Consider the following 14,262-nt stretch of genomic DNA (forward strand, 5'->3'; position numbering starts at 1 on the left):
ATGCTCTGTTAGAATTACTTTAAAAATAAAATAAATACTTGATACAGTGTTCCTTGGACCATCTTAGTTCTGAGAGTTTTAGTTATAAGATATGAAATGTGTGAAAATTAGTAATTAAAATGTCAGTGTTTTTCTGATTAATTAATGAAACTGATGTTGACTGTGTGTCCCTTTTAGGTAAATCTGTGACATTATAAGAAGTTAAACATCGAGTGTTATCAAAAAAAAGAATGTGCTCATTGCTTGTTTACTTAAACAATATATCCTGGCCAAAAAAAAAAAAGGATTCTTCAATATTTGGCTGTCAGGAGGTTCTCAGATATTATAAACATTTGAACAGGCTGATATCACATTAAAATACAAACTCCTTTTCAACAAGAAAATAGTTTTTAAGTTAAGCTATGTTTAAATAAATAATATCAAGAGAAACTGTGATATAGCCAATGTATAGAAATATATTTTAAATTCTAAATCAATGACAAAATAATAAGCAAATGATTATAAAACAGAGAGTACTATCCCGGTATCTGAGGTATCCATCTTTGGAACTCTGTCTTTGAATTCAATTTTAACAACTATATAAATATTTTATTTATTGTAACTGACATTTAGATTTTGTGGTTCTTATAAACTCAACTGTTTTCCTTGCTAATATCTCTTTAAATGACTTAACTTAGAAATAAAATTTTCTGAACTAAAATTGATGTAATTTACATATTGTGACACAATGTGTTATTCTCTCATTATCTGTGAATCTTCCTGTCATATTAAGAGTGCTCTTTTAATCTGAAACATATCTTAAGGAATCACATGAATATTTTTAATTTTAAACTACTTTATGAGATGTGTTATCTATATAATATATATATGATATATATTACTCAAAATGTATATACCATTCTACAAATTTTTCTGAAGGAATGCCTGCATAATACCCTTTAGGACAAGAAATAACCCTGCTAGGATTTCAGGAGGTCTTGCATGACTTTTTGCAATTAAAATTACTTTCCTCCTCACTGGATACAACCACTGTTTTAGTAGCCATAGTAAATAAGTAAAATTTTTTTTTTGGTATAGTTTTGCCAATTAAGTATGCATTGTGCAACATTAAATTTTTGTATTTCCTTTTTTAAAAATATTTATGTAGATTCATATGTACTCATCTCTAGCTTTATTCAAATTATACTTGAAATTTTATCATTTTTGTATGTTATGTGGTTTTTCAATCCTTGATAAATATATTACAATTTATTCTTTCTCTTGTTTGAAGATGTTTTTATTGTTTCAAGTGTTTTGTTGTAATAAATAAGGCTTCTAAAAATATTCCTATACATGTTCATATGCAAGCATTTCTGGAGTAAAGAGGCAGGACTGGGTCAGTGGATGTATGTTTCACGTTAGCAGATATTGCACCACCATTTCCTAAAGTTCTTTTTTTTTACCAATTTAAATTCCCAACAGATGTGCATGAAGATTTTTCATTGTTCTATATTCTCAATAAATCTTGGTTTTGTGTCATTTTTACTTAATCCATTCTTTTGGCTTTGTAGTGGCATTTAATTTATATTTAATTTTTTTAATCTGATGAATAAGCGTTTGAATATCTATTAAAGTGTATGTAGTTATTTAAAACTCCTCATTTGAGAAGATCCTCTACAAGACTTTATCCCTTTTTTATTGGCCTTTCTGTCTTTTCTTTGTATTTGTGGGGATTCATTGTATGTGATCTGGCTACAAGTATTACTTGATATAGGCATTGCAGACGTCTTTTCACACTGGCTTGAATTTCACCTTCTTAATGGTACATTTTAATTAATACCAGGTCTAAATAGAGGTTAATATATCAAACGCCATTTCACATAGTATTCTGTTAAAGAAAAGTTCACTGATCGTGAATAGGTAAGTTTTCATGTAAAGCTTCATTGTTTTTCTGTTCTTTTTAAAATCCATGAAACATCTATAATTGATTTTTGTATATGATACTAATCAAGGGTCATTATTCCCTTATAAAAATAAGGGTATCCAATTTAACTAAAACCATTTATTGAAAAGGTAATTTTCCTCTTGTTACGCTGAAGACATTAATCTAAAAACTGCTTATATATGTTCCATTGGTTATTGTCTGTTCTTACAACAAATAACACAGCTTCTAAATCATGACATGGATTTTGATACTTAATTCTGTAATTTCTCCAGCTTTGTGTTTCTTCCACAAGTTTTCCTTGACCATTCTGGACTTTTGATTGGCATGTATACTTTTGAATGAGGTTGTGAATTTACACAAATGTACAAATTTTTATAGGATTTTATAATTTCATTAAGTGTATAGACCAGATGTATAACAGAGTTTTTAAATATTTGAACATTTTTTCAATTCAAGAAAATTTACTTAAGTTTATAAAAACACATAATTATATTTAGTATTTATAAGTGTAGAATTTAAATTCCTCAGATTAGTAAAGAGTATCTAAGATTAGGAACACTCCAAGGATGTCCGCTCTCACTACTCCTATTCAACATCATACTGGAAGTCATAGCTAATGCAATTAGACAAAAAAGGAAAAAAGAACCCAAATCAGTTCACTGGTGAGTTCTAGCAAACATGTAAAGATGAAATAAACCAATTAATTTTCTACAATCTGTCCTAGAAAATAGAATCAGAGCAAATACTTGCTAAATCTTTCTGGCCAGCATTACCTTAATATCAAATCAGAAAAATACAAGAAAACACTACTACAGACCAATAACTTTTATGAATATAGATTCAAATATCCTCAACCAAACATTATCAAATTGCCAATAATGTATTAAAAGAAATCTATACCATGTGGAATTTATTACACATATGCAAGGCTGGTCTAGCATTTGAAAACTATGAAATCCATTATGTCAACAGGCTAAGGAAAAGAAGTCATATGATCTCATATTAACAGATACAAAAAAAAGTTGGCAAAATTAATCATCCATTAATCATAAACCCTTTCAGCAAACTAGTATTAGAATTTAACTTCCTCAGATTAATGAAGAATAGCTACAAAAATGTTTACAGCTAATATAATGTTTAATAGTGAGGAATGCATGCTTTCCTGCTAAGATCAGGAACACATTAAAAAATATATAAACAGAGGAAGAGATATTTCATGTAAGTGAATTTGAAATCTCAATATTGTAAACATGAAAATTCATCTCAACTTAACCTGTAGACTCAGCGTAGCCCCAATCAAAATTTCTACAAGTTGTTATATTCTCAACTTAACCTGTAGACTCAGCAAATAGCCCCAATCAAAACTTCTACAAGTTGTTATTTTGTGCATAGCAACAAACTTATTCTCAAGATTATAGAGACAGGCAAAAAAAACAAAAACAAAACAAAACAAAAAAACCAGATAGCCAAGATAATATTTAAGGAGAAAAACACAGTCAGACAACTAATATGACTAATACAACAAGACTAATATAAAACTATAATAATAAAAACAGTGGTATAATAATGGATGATTAAACAAATATTTCAATGAAACAGAATAAAGAGCCCAGAAGTAAATACAATAGTCATAACTCAACACCGTAGAGATAATAATATATAATATTAGTCTTTTCAACATATTGGATCATGATATGAGAGAAAAGAGACTAGAATTGGGGATTATGATAACTGTCCTCAAACTTGCACACTGGAAATTAAGGTAACTGGATTAAAAAGCTTTTGTGCCTTTTCTAATAATAGATCATTTTAATAAATTAAAATATTGATTATTCTCTTCTACATAGTGTATAAAGATTAGAACATATTGTTAAATCAGCAGCAATCACTTCTTCCATATTTCCATTCTTGATTTTATAAGGCAATGTTTTATTTATATATTAACTCAAATTTTATCAGAGCAACTGCTGGATCACAGAAATAATCTGCCTATTATGACCATTTAAGAAAAAATGTTTCAGTGTCATCAGTGTAGAATCTGCTACTCAACATGGGTTTCAAATTCTTTCATAATTTGATGCCACACTACTTATTTGATACGCTTCCTCAATTCTTGTCAATATACATGTAGTATTCCAATTTAATAATACTTTCATAAATTACAAATCTACAGCACTGAAAAAGATTACTCTCCCTACTTACTCTGAGTATTCAAATTGTTCTCATTTTTTAAAAAAATAATAGTCTTACATTTTATCTTCTTTATGTCACATTATCAGGCAACTGTGGCTCTCACGGATTTCCCTCAATATTAATGTACTTCAGTAAATATTACTTAGTTGATTACCTCTCTTGCATTATTTACTTGTTTGTATATTTTTAATCTTTTCCAGAGTACATCAATAATTTCTTCATATTAATGCCATAGCATCTGGTCTACTTTGTCTTTAACAGCTCCAATAATTACATTGTACTTACACTAAGTGCTAAATATCATTTAATTTAATTAATGTTTGAATCCTCTACTAGTGCAGTGGTTTTTGTTCTGTGATTTATTGGTGAAAGACAGAAAATTCCCAAGAAACTTGTTGAAATAGATTTCTCTTGCCTACCCCAGATCTGTGAACAATGAAATGAGTCCCAGGGCTTTTTAAAAAGAGCCTCACTGATTTTTTTTTTATAAATATACTTTAAGTTCTGGACTACATGTGCAGAATGTGCAGGTTTGTTACATAGGTATACACATGCCATGGTGGTTTGCTGCACCAATCAACCTGTCACCTACATTAGGTGTTTCTCCTGATGCTATCCCTTCACTAGACCCCCATTCCCCAACAGGCCCCTGTGTGTGATGTTCCCTTCCCTGTGTCCATGTGTTCTCATTGTTCAGCTGCCACTTGTGAGTGAGAACATGGAGTGTTTGGTTTTCTCCTCCTGTGTTAGTTTGCTGAGAATGATGGTTTCCAGCTTCATCCACGTCCCAGCAAATGTATGAACTCATCCTTTTTTATGGCTGCATAGTATTCCACAGGGTATATGTGCCACATTTTCTTTATCCAGTCTATCATTGAGGGGAATTTGGGTTGGTTTCAAGTCTTTGCTATTGTGAATACTGCTGCAGTAAACATAAGTGTGCATATAGTAGAATAATTTATAATCCTTTGAGTATATACCCAGTAATGGGATTGCTGGGTCAAATGGTATTTCTGGTTCTAGATCCTTGAGGAATCGCCACACTGTCTTCTACATTGGTTGAACTAATGTACACTCCCACCAACAGTATAAAAGCATTCCTATTTCCCCACATCCTCTCCACCATCTGTTGTTTCCTGACTTTTTAATGATCGCCATTCTAACTGGGTGGTGAGATGATATCTCACTGTGGTTTTGATTTGCATTTCTCTAATGACCAGTGATGGTTAGCTTTTTTTTTTTTTTCATATATTTGTTGGCCACATAAATGTCTTCTTTGAGGAAGTGTTTGCTCAAATCCTTCACCCACTTTTTGATGGGGTTTTTTTTTCTTGTAAATTTGTTTAAGTTCCTTGTAGATTCTGGATATTCGCCCTTTGTCGGCTGGGTAGATTGCAAAAATTTCCTCCCATTCTGTAGGATCCCTGTTCATGCTGATGATAGTTTCTTTTGCTGTGCAGAAGCTCTTTAGTTTAATTAGATCCCATTTTTCAGTTTTGGCTTTTGTTGCCATTGTTTTTGGTGTTTTAGTCACGAAGTCCTTGCCCATACCTATGTCTTGAATAGTATTGCCTACCTTTTCTTCTAGGGTTTTTATGGCTTTAGGTCTTACATTTAAGTCTTTAATCCATCTTGCATTATTTTTTTGTATAAGGTGTAAGGAAGGGGTCCAGTTTCAGTTTTCTGCATATAGCTAGTCAGTTTTCCTAACGCATTTCATTAAATAGGGAATCCTTTCCCCGTTGCTTGTTTTTGTCAGGTTTGTCAAAGATCAGATGGTTGTAGATGTGTGGTGTTATTTCTGAGGGCTCTGTTCTGTTCCATTGGTCTCTATCTCTGTTTTGGTACCAGTACCATGCAGTTTTGGTTACTGTAGCCTTGTAGTATAGTTTGAAGTCAGGTAGCGTGATGCCTCCAGCTTTGTTCTTTTGGCTTAGGACTGTCTTGGCAATGCGGGCTCTTTTTTGGTTCCATATGAACATTAAAGCAGTTTTTTCAAATGCTGTGAAGAAAGTCATTGGTAGCTTAATGGGGATGGCACTGAATCTATAAATTACCTTGGGCAGTATGGCCATTTTCACGATATTGATTCTTCCTATCCATGAGCATGGAATGTTCTTCCATTTGTTTGTGTCCTCTTTTATCTCATCGAGCAGTGGTTTGTAGTTCTCCTTGAAGAGGTCCTTCACATCCCTTGTAAGTTGGATTCCTAGGTATTTTATTCTCTTTGAAGCAATTGTGAATGGGAGTTTACTCATGATTTGGCTCTCTGTTTGTCTGTTATTGGTGTGTGGGAATAGTTGTGATTTTTGCACATCAATTTTGTATGCTGAGACTTTTCTGAAGTTGCTTATAAGCTTATGGAGTTTTTGGGCTGAGATGATGGGGTTTCCTAAATACACAATCATTTCAAATGCAGACAGAGATAATTTGATTTCCTCACTTCCTTTTTGAATACCCTGTATTTCTTTCTCTTGCCTGATTGCCCTGGCCAGAACTTCCAATACTATGTTGAATAGGAGTGGTGAGAGAGGGCATCCTTGTCTTCTGGCAGTTTCCAAAGGAAATGCTTCCAGCTTTTGCCCATTCAGTATTATATTGGATGTGAGTTTGTCATAAAATTCTTGTACTAGCTTGAATTACATTCCATCAATACCTCGTTTATTGGGAGTTTTTAGCATGAAGGGTGTTGAATTTTATCAAAGGCCTATTCTTCATCTATTAATATATTCATGTGTTTTTTGTCATTGGTTCTGTTTATGTGATGAATTACATTTTTTGACTTGCATATGTTGAACCAGCCTTGCATCTCAGGGATGAAGCCAACTTGATGTGGTGGATAAGTTTTTTGATGTGCTGCTGGATTTAGTTTGCCAGTATTTAATTAGGATTTTCACATCAATATTCATCAGGGATTTTGGCCTGAAGATTTTTTGTTGTTTCTGTGTCTCTGCCAGGTTTTGGTATCAGGATGATGCTGGTCTCATAAATGACTTACGGAAGAGTCCATCCTTTTCAATTGTTTGGGATTGTTTCAGAAGGAATGGTACCAGGTCGTCTTTGTACCTCTGGTAGAATTTGGCTGTGAATTTTTCTAGTCCTGAGCTTCTTTTGGTTGTTAGGCTTAATTACTGCCTCAATTTAAGAACTTGTTATTGATCTATTCAGGGGTTCGACTTCTTCCTGGTTTATTCTTGGGAGGGTATATGTGTCCAGGAGTTCACCCACTTTTCTAGATGTTCTAGTTATTTTGTAGGGTATTTACAGTATTCTCTGATGGTAGTTTGTATTTCTGTGGAATCAGTGGTGATACCCTTTATCATTTTTCTTTTTTGTCTATTTTGAGTCTTCTCTCTTTTCTTCTTTATTAGTCTAGCTAGTGGTCTATCTATTTTGCTAATATTTTTTTTAAAAAGCAACTCCTGGACTCATTGATTTTGAGGGTTTTTCGTGTCTCTATCTCTTAATTTCAGACAAAATAGACTTTAAACCAACAAAGACCAAAAAAGACACAGAAGGGAATTACATAATGGTAAAGGGATCAATGCAATGAGAAGAGCTAACTATCCTAAATATATATGCACCTAATACAGGAGCACCCAGATTAATAAAGCAAGTTCTTAGAGTCCTACAGAGAGACTTAGACTCCCACACAATAATAGTAGGAGATTTTAACACCCCACTGTTAATATTAGACAGATCAATGAGATAGAAAATTAACAAGGACATTCAGGACTTGAACTCAGCTTTGGACCAAGCAGACCTAATAGACCTCTGCAGAACTCTCCACCCCAAATCAATAGACTATGCATTCTTCTCAGTAACATATTGCACTTATTCTAAAAATGACCACATAATTGGAAGTAAAACACTCCTCAGCAAATGTAAAAAAATATGGAAATCATAACAAACAGTCTCTCAGACCACAGTGCAATCAAATTAGAACTCAGGATTAATAAATTCACTCAAAACTGCACAACTACATGGAAACTGAACAATCTGCTCCGAATAACTACTGGGTAAATAACAAAATTAAGGCAGAAATAAACAACTTTTTGAAAGCAATGAGAAAAATAACACAATGTACCAGAATCTCTGGGACACAGCTAAAGCACTGTTTAGAGGGAAATTTATAGCACTAAATGCACATAGGAGAAAGCGGGAAAGATATAAAATCAACACCCTAACATCACCCTAAAGTACTAGAGAAGCAAGAGCAAACAAATTCCAAAGCTAGCAGAAGACAAGAAGTAACTAAGATCAGAACAGAGCTGAAGGAGACAGAGACACAAAAAACCCTTTAAGAAATCAACGAATCCAGGGGCTGGTTTTTTGAAAAGATTAACAAAATAGATAGACTGCTAACCAGACTCATAAAGAACAAAAGAAGGAAAAATCAAATAGATGCAATAAAAAATGATATCATCAGTGATCCCACAGAAATACACACTACCATCAGATAATACTGTAAACATCTCTATGCAAATAAAATATAAAATATAAAAGAAATGGATAAATTCCTGGACACATGCACCCTCACAAGTCTAAACCAGGAAGAAGTCAAATCTCTGAATAGACCAATAACATGTTCTGAGATTGAGGCAGTAATTAATAGCCTACCAGCAAAGAAAAAAGCCCAGGACCAGATGAATTCACAGCCGAATTCTACCAGAGGTACAAAGAGGAGCTGGAACCACTCCTTCTGAAACTATTCCAATCAATAGAAAAAGAGGGAATCCTCCCTAACTCATTTTATGAGACTAGCATCATCCTGATGCCAAAACCTGGCAGAGACACAACAACAAAAGAAAATTTCAGGCCAATATCCCTGATGAACATTGATGTGAAAATCCTCAATAAAATACTAGCAAACTGAATTCAGTAGCACATCAAAAAGCGTATCCACCACAATCAAGTTGGCTTCATTCCTGAGATGCAAGACTGGTTCAACATACGCAAATCAATAAACATAATCTATCATATAAACAGAACCAATGACAAAAACCACATGATTATCTCAATAGATGCAGAAAAGGTCTTTGATAAGAGCCTCACTGATTTTTATGCTTGCCACAGATGGGGCAACTGAGTTTCTACATTGCTAACACACAAAACTTACTTCTCATTTTATTTTGATCTTGATGAGCTTCAAAGAGAAAAGCATTCTGCAATATTTATTAAACATTTTTAGAGTCTTCAGACTAAATAACATGACAATATTAGCAAAAGCATATGTACTTCCATTTTCACGTTTTCTCAATTGATAACATTTAAAATATCATACACAAAAAAAATAGGAAACACTAGTAACAACCCTCCTAATTATCTCATAGTGCTGTGCTTTGAAGTCTACTTTGTAGGGTGAAATACTTTAATAGTTAAATAACAAATTAATTTTAAACAATTAAAAAATAGACCTGTTTCAAAAAAAGGATTCTTAAATTCCATGTATATCATTTTGTTCTCCTAAGCATCAATTTTTACATTAGGAGAGGATGAAACTTACATAAAATATAATTGGGGGAAAAATTAAATAACGATACACTTTCCAGCTATGAGGTTAATTTGTAATTCATACCTGTGCCATTCTGAAAGCCACTGGATAGCTTCATTCTGATATAAAGTCACTGTTCCCATAGGACTGGACATTTATATACCATAAATGAACAGCTGCACAATATACTGGTTTCCAAGGCTCACATTAGCACCACATTAATCCATGTATATTTGCAAATTGTTGTGATCATTGCTCAGAAATGGCATCAGTTGCAGCTGCAGCAATTCTGAAAATATTTCAGACTTGTGATGGCTGGAACAACAACACAGAAATTATAATCATCTGACATCCATCACCACTGCTCCTTCACTTGATTACACCAGTCAACAAATCCTGGGCAGGAAGACAGTGAAATAAGGAACAACACCAACCTCATATGCTAAAGACGTTTGGGTTCTTTTCTTTGATTCTCACCATCCGAATACTTTACCATCTTTCTTCTATTTTTGAAAACTGTATAATATACAAACAGAATCATAAAAATAAATGATTTTTTAAAGTGTCCACTAGTATGCTACTTTTTAAGTTGCATATGCTCTTTATGCAACTTATAAAGAGATTAGTATGCTCTTCTTAAGTTATTTTTAGTTCTTTTAAAGAACTAATTCAACCAGGATCTTCTTAAAAATCCTAGTTCCATGTAAAGTGATGTTGTTACTAAATATTATTCTGAATATGATTTTCAATAGAAACATACTTTCTGTTTTCATCCTCCCCTTTGTTTTCTATTTTACATTGACCAAGCTATATTTTCCTGTTACTGGAAGACTAAGTATTTTCAGAGTATAGGGTAGATAGATAGGATTTCTTTTTCAATGCTACTGTTTCATGTCTTATCTCTTTATATATTATAACTCACCAATTTTATACTGAGGGCTACTCTGATAATTAATTTCTAGACATTCCCAGTAGACAATTCAGCCTCAAACATTTTATTATGTCACAGGTTTAACTTTTGTGTTAGTATTATTTTTATCCTTTCAGACAAGCTAAGCAAACTTACAAAGTCCGACACTAAGCAAGTGCTTTTAGCCAATATTGAAAATATTTATAGAATACACTAATGAGTGCATATTTATGCCCAATCAACTATTATACAATACTGTTTTCCAAGTCAAGATTTAATTAGACAAAAAATCCCAGTGTTTACCAATACAGAATCTTCAATTGGATGATTCTTGCTTATCTATTTTTCTGATCACAAACTCCACATATTATGTCTGAATATCCTTAGATTTTAAGTGTAATAGTTCATGTCTTATGCATGGTATTCTGTCCACCAGATTTTTATCTCTTAATAAGATATTTCAAATAACATTTCCTCAAGGAACCCATTTAAAGTGTATAATTCAACTATTTTTTAGCAGATTTACAGATCTGGGCAACTAACCATTATCAAAATCTAATCAAGAATATTTTCATCACACTGGTTTTTATTCTTTTAATTGTGTCCTGTACATTGGTGCTGCCATTGGTTTCCACTCTTTTACATCAACATAGTTTTATTCCCACCTGACTCCTTTAGGTTGCCATTGTATAATCTCTTTCTCTTCTCTCTCTCTCTCTCTCTCTCTCTCTCTCTCTCTCTCTCTCTCACACACACACACACACACACACACTACAAGCCCAGTTGTATAGTTACATACATATTACTTTATTCAAATGTTTAAAATAATTTAGGAAAAGAAAGACAAAATATATAAATATACTGTCATTTACTATTTTCTACATACTTCCCTTTAGCACTACTCTGTTTTTTTATGTGGCTTTAAATTAATGTCTGCTTTCATTTGTTTTGAAACTTGAAGAACTTATTTTTCATGTGTAACAGATCTGATAGCAACAAATTTTATTTCATCTTCATTTTTGAAATATTAATTTTTTAAAAATTTAGAACTTTGGATATGTCACCCACTGCTTTCTTCCTCCATTGTTTCTGTTGAGAAGCCAATTAATAGTATTAGGTTTCCAGCTGCATCCATGTCCCTACAAAGGATGCAAACTCATCCTTTTTGATGGCTGCATAGTATTCCATGGTGTATATGTGCCACATTTTCTTAATCCAACTCAAACAAATTTACAAGAAAAAAACAAACAACCCCATCAAAAAGTGGTCAAAGGATATGAACAGACATTTCTCAAAAGAGGACATTCATACAGCCAACAGACACATGAAAAAATGCTCATCATCACTGGCCATCAGAGAAATGCAAATCAAAACCACAATGAGATACCATCTCACACCAGTTAGAATGGCAATCATTAAAAAGTCAGGAAACAACAGGTGCTGGAGAGGATGTGGAGAAATAGGAACACTTTTACACTGTTGGTGGGATTGTAAACTAGTTCAACCATTATGGAAAACAGTATGGCGATTCCTCAAGGATCTAGAACTAGATGTACCATATGACCCAGCCATCCCATTACTGGGTATATACCCAAAGGATTATAAATCATGCTGCTATAAAGACACATGCACACGTATGTTTATTGCAGCACTATTCACAATAGCAAAACTGAACAATGAGATCACTTGGACTCAGGAAGGGGAACATCACACACCGGGGCCTATCATGGGGAGGGGGGAGGGGGGAGGGATTGCATTGGGAGTTATACCTGATGTAACGATGAGTTGGTGGGTGCAGCACACCAACATGGCACAAATATACATATGTAACAAACCTGCACGTTATGCACATGTACCCTACAACTTAAAGTATAATAAAAAAAAAAAAATAGTATTAGGTTTCTCTCAAATGTGATGAGTTTTTTTGTTTTATTTTGTTTAACTGCCTTCATGATCTTCTTCTTGTCTTTGGCTTTCAATATGTGATGAAGACATGTCTGAGTGTGGATCTCTTGGTGTTTGTCCTACTTGGAGTTTAATGTGTGTCTTGGAAAGATAGATTCATATTGTTCATCATCTTTGGAATGCATTTATCTATTACATTTTCAAATATTTGTTCTGCCTCCTTTTCTATATTCTTTCCTTTTTGTACTCCTATTATGCATATTTTGGAGTTCTTAATGATGCCTTACATTTTTCTAAGGCTCTGTTCCTATCATTTAATTTACTTTTTTCTATCTTTTTTAGATTGAAAAAATCTGAAGTCTATCTTCAAAACTGTATTTTAAAATAATATGTTGTGAGATGATGAACATGTTAATAAGCTTCATTGTGCTAATCATTTCACACTGTACATATATATAAAAGCATCAAGATGTACACTTTAAATATAAATTTTATTTTTCAATTATACTTCAATAAGGCTGTAAAAGCAAAGATAAAAGAAAAGCCGTTTCACCATTTAAAATAAAAGATAATATAATGACAAAACTATAAAGACTGAATACCATCCACACATACACATATGGAGAATTAATGTTTTAGTTCTTTGGTTGGTCATTTGTTTGTTTAATGACTCAATTGAACTATTTCTGTGAAATTCATTTTCACTGTAGTTTAATGTCTCTGACGTCCCTGTTCAGATTTTTTCTTGCTTTTATCTTTTAGCTTGATGACCAATAATATAACATAATCAAATGGGGCTTATTCTAAAGATATAAAGACTCCTTATTATTATTATCTCAGTAAATATAATTTGTCACAGAAATAGAGCAAAAAATGTATCTGATTTTCTCCTTGGATTGTAAAAACTCAGTGGTAAGACACATGTTAAAAGTCTCATTAAAACACTACCTCAAAAAATATTTTATAAAAATAATTTATCTCATTGATTTATTTACCTATTATTTTTAACAGACATAAAATTTAGCATCATATTTCATGAGAAAACAATGAAACTTTCTCTAGAAAAAGCAAAGAACTAGATAAAGACCTCATTTATCACCAAAAACATTTACAAATCATCTAAGGCTATGAAAATAAATGAGAGTAAAACTTAAATAGAGGAAGTAAAATTATCCTTATTTGTAGATGATTTTAATATTTACCTTGAAAATCCAATATAATTTTATAAGTTCTCAGAATTTATTATTTTTTAAATTATACTTTAAGTTCATGTGCACAACATGCAGGTTTGATACATAGGTATACATGTGCCATGTTGGTTTGCTGCACCCATCAACTCATCATTTACATTAGGTATTTTTCCTAATGCTATCCCTCCCCCAACCCCTCCCTCCATGACAGGCCCTGGTGTGTAGTATTCCCCACCCTGTGTCCAAGTGATCTGATTGTTCAATTCCCACCTATAAGTGAGAACATGTGATGTTTGGTTTTCTGTCCTTGTGATAGTTTGCTGAGCATGATGGTTTACAGCTTCATCCATGTCCCTGCAAAGGACATGAACTCATCCTTTTTTATGGCTACATAGTATTCCATGCAAGTCCAATATAAATTAATTAAAATTACAAGTAGTATGATAATTCAATAAGAAGTTGGGCAACAACAACGAGTGAATAAATAAAATTAATGAAACAAATCTATTTATATAAGCAAAATAATTGAAAGACTTAAGAATCAAGAGGAAATGTGCAAGATCTATAGGAAAAACAATTTTACATGCTACTTTAGGTGGCAAAGGAAGACTTGAACAAACATAAAGCAGAAAGCCATGGTCGTTCT

This window comes from Macaca nemestrina, chromosome 14, assembly GCF_043159975.1.
Source record: "Macaca nemestrina isolate mMacNem1 chromosome 14, mMacNem.hap1, whole genome shotgun sequence".
Classification (NCBI taxonomy): domain Eukaryota; kingdom Metazoa; phylum Chordata; class Mammalia; order Primates; family Cercopithecidae; genus Macaca; species Macaca nemestrina.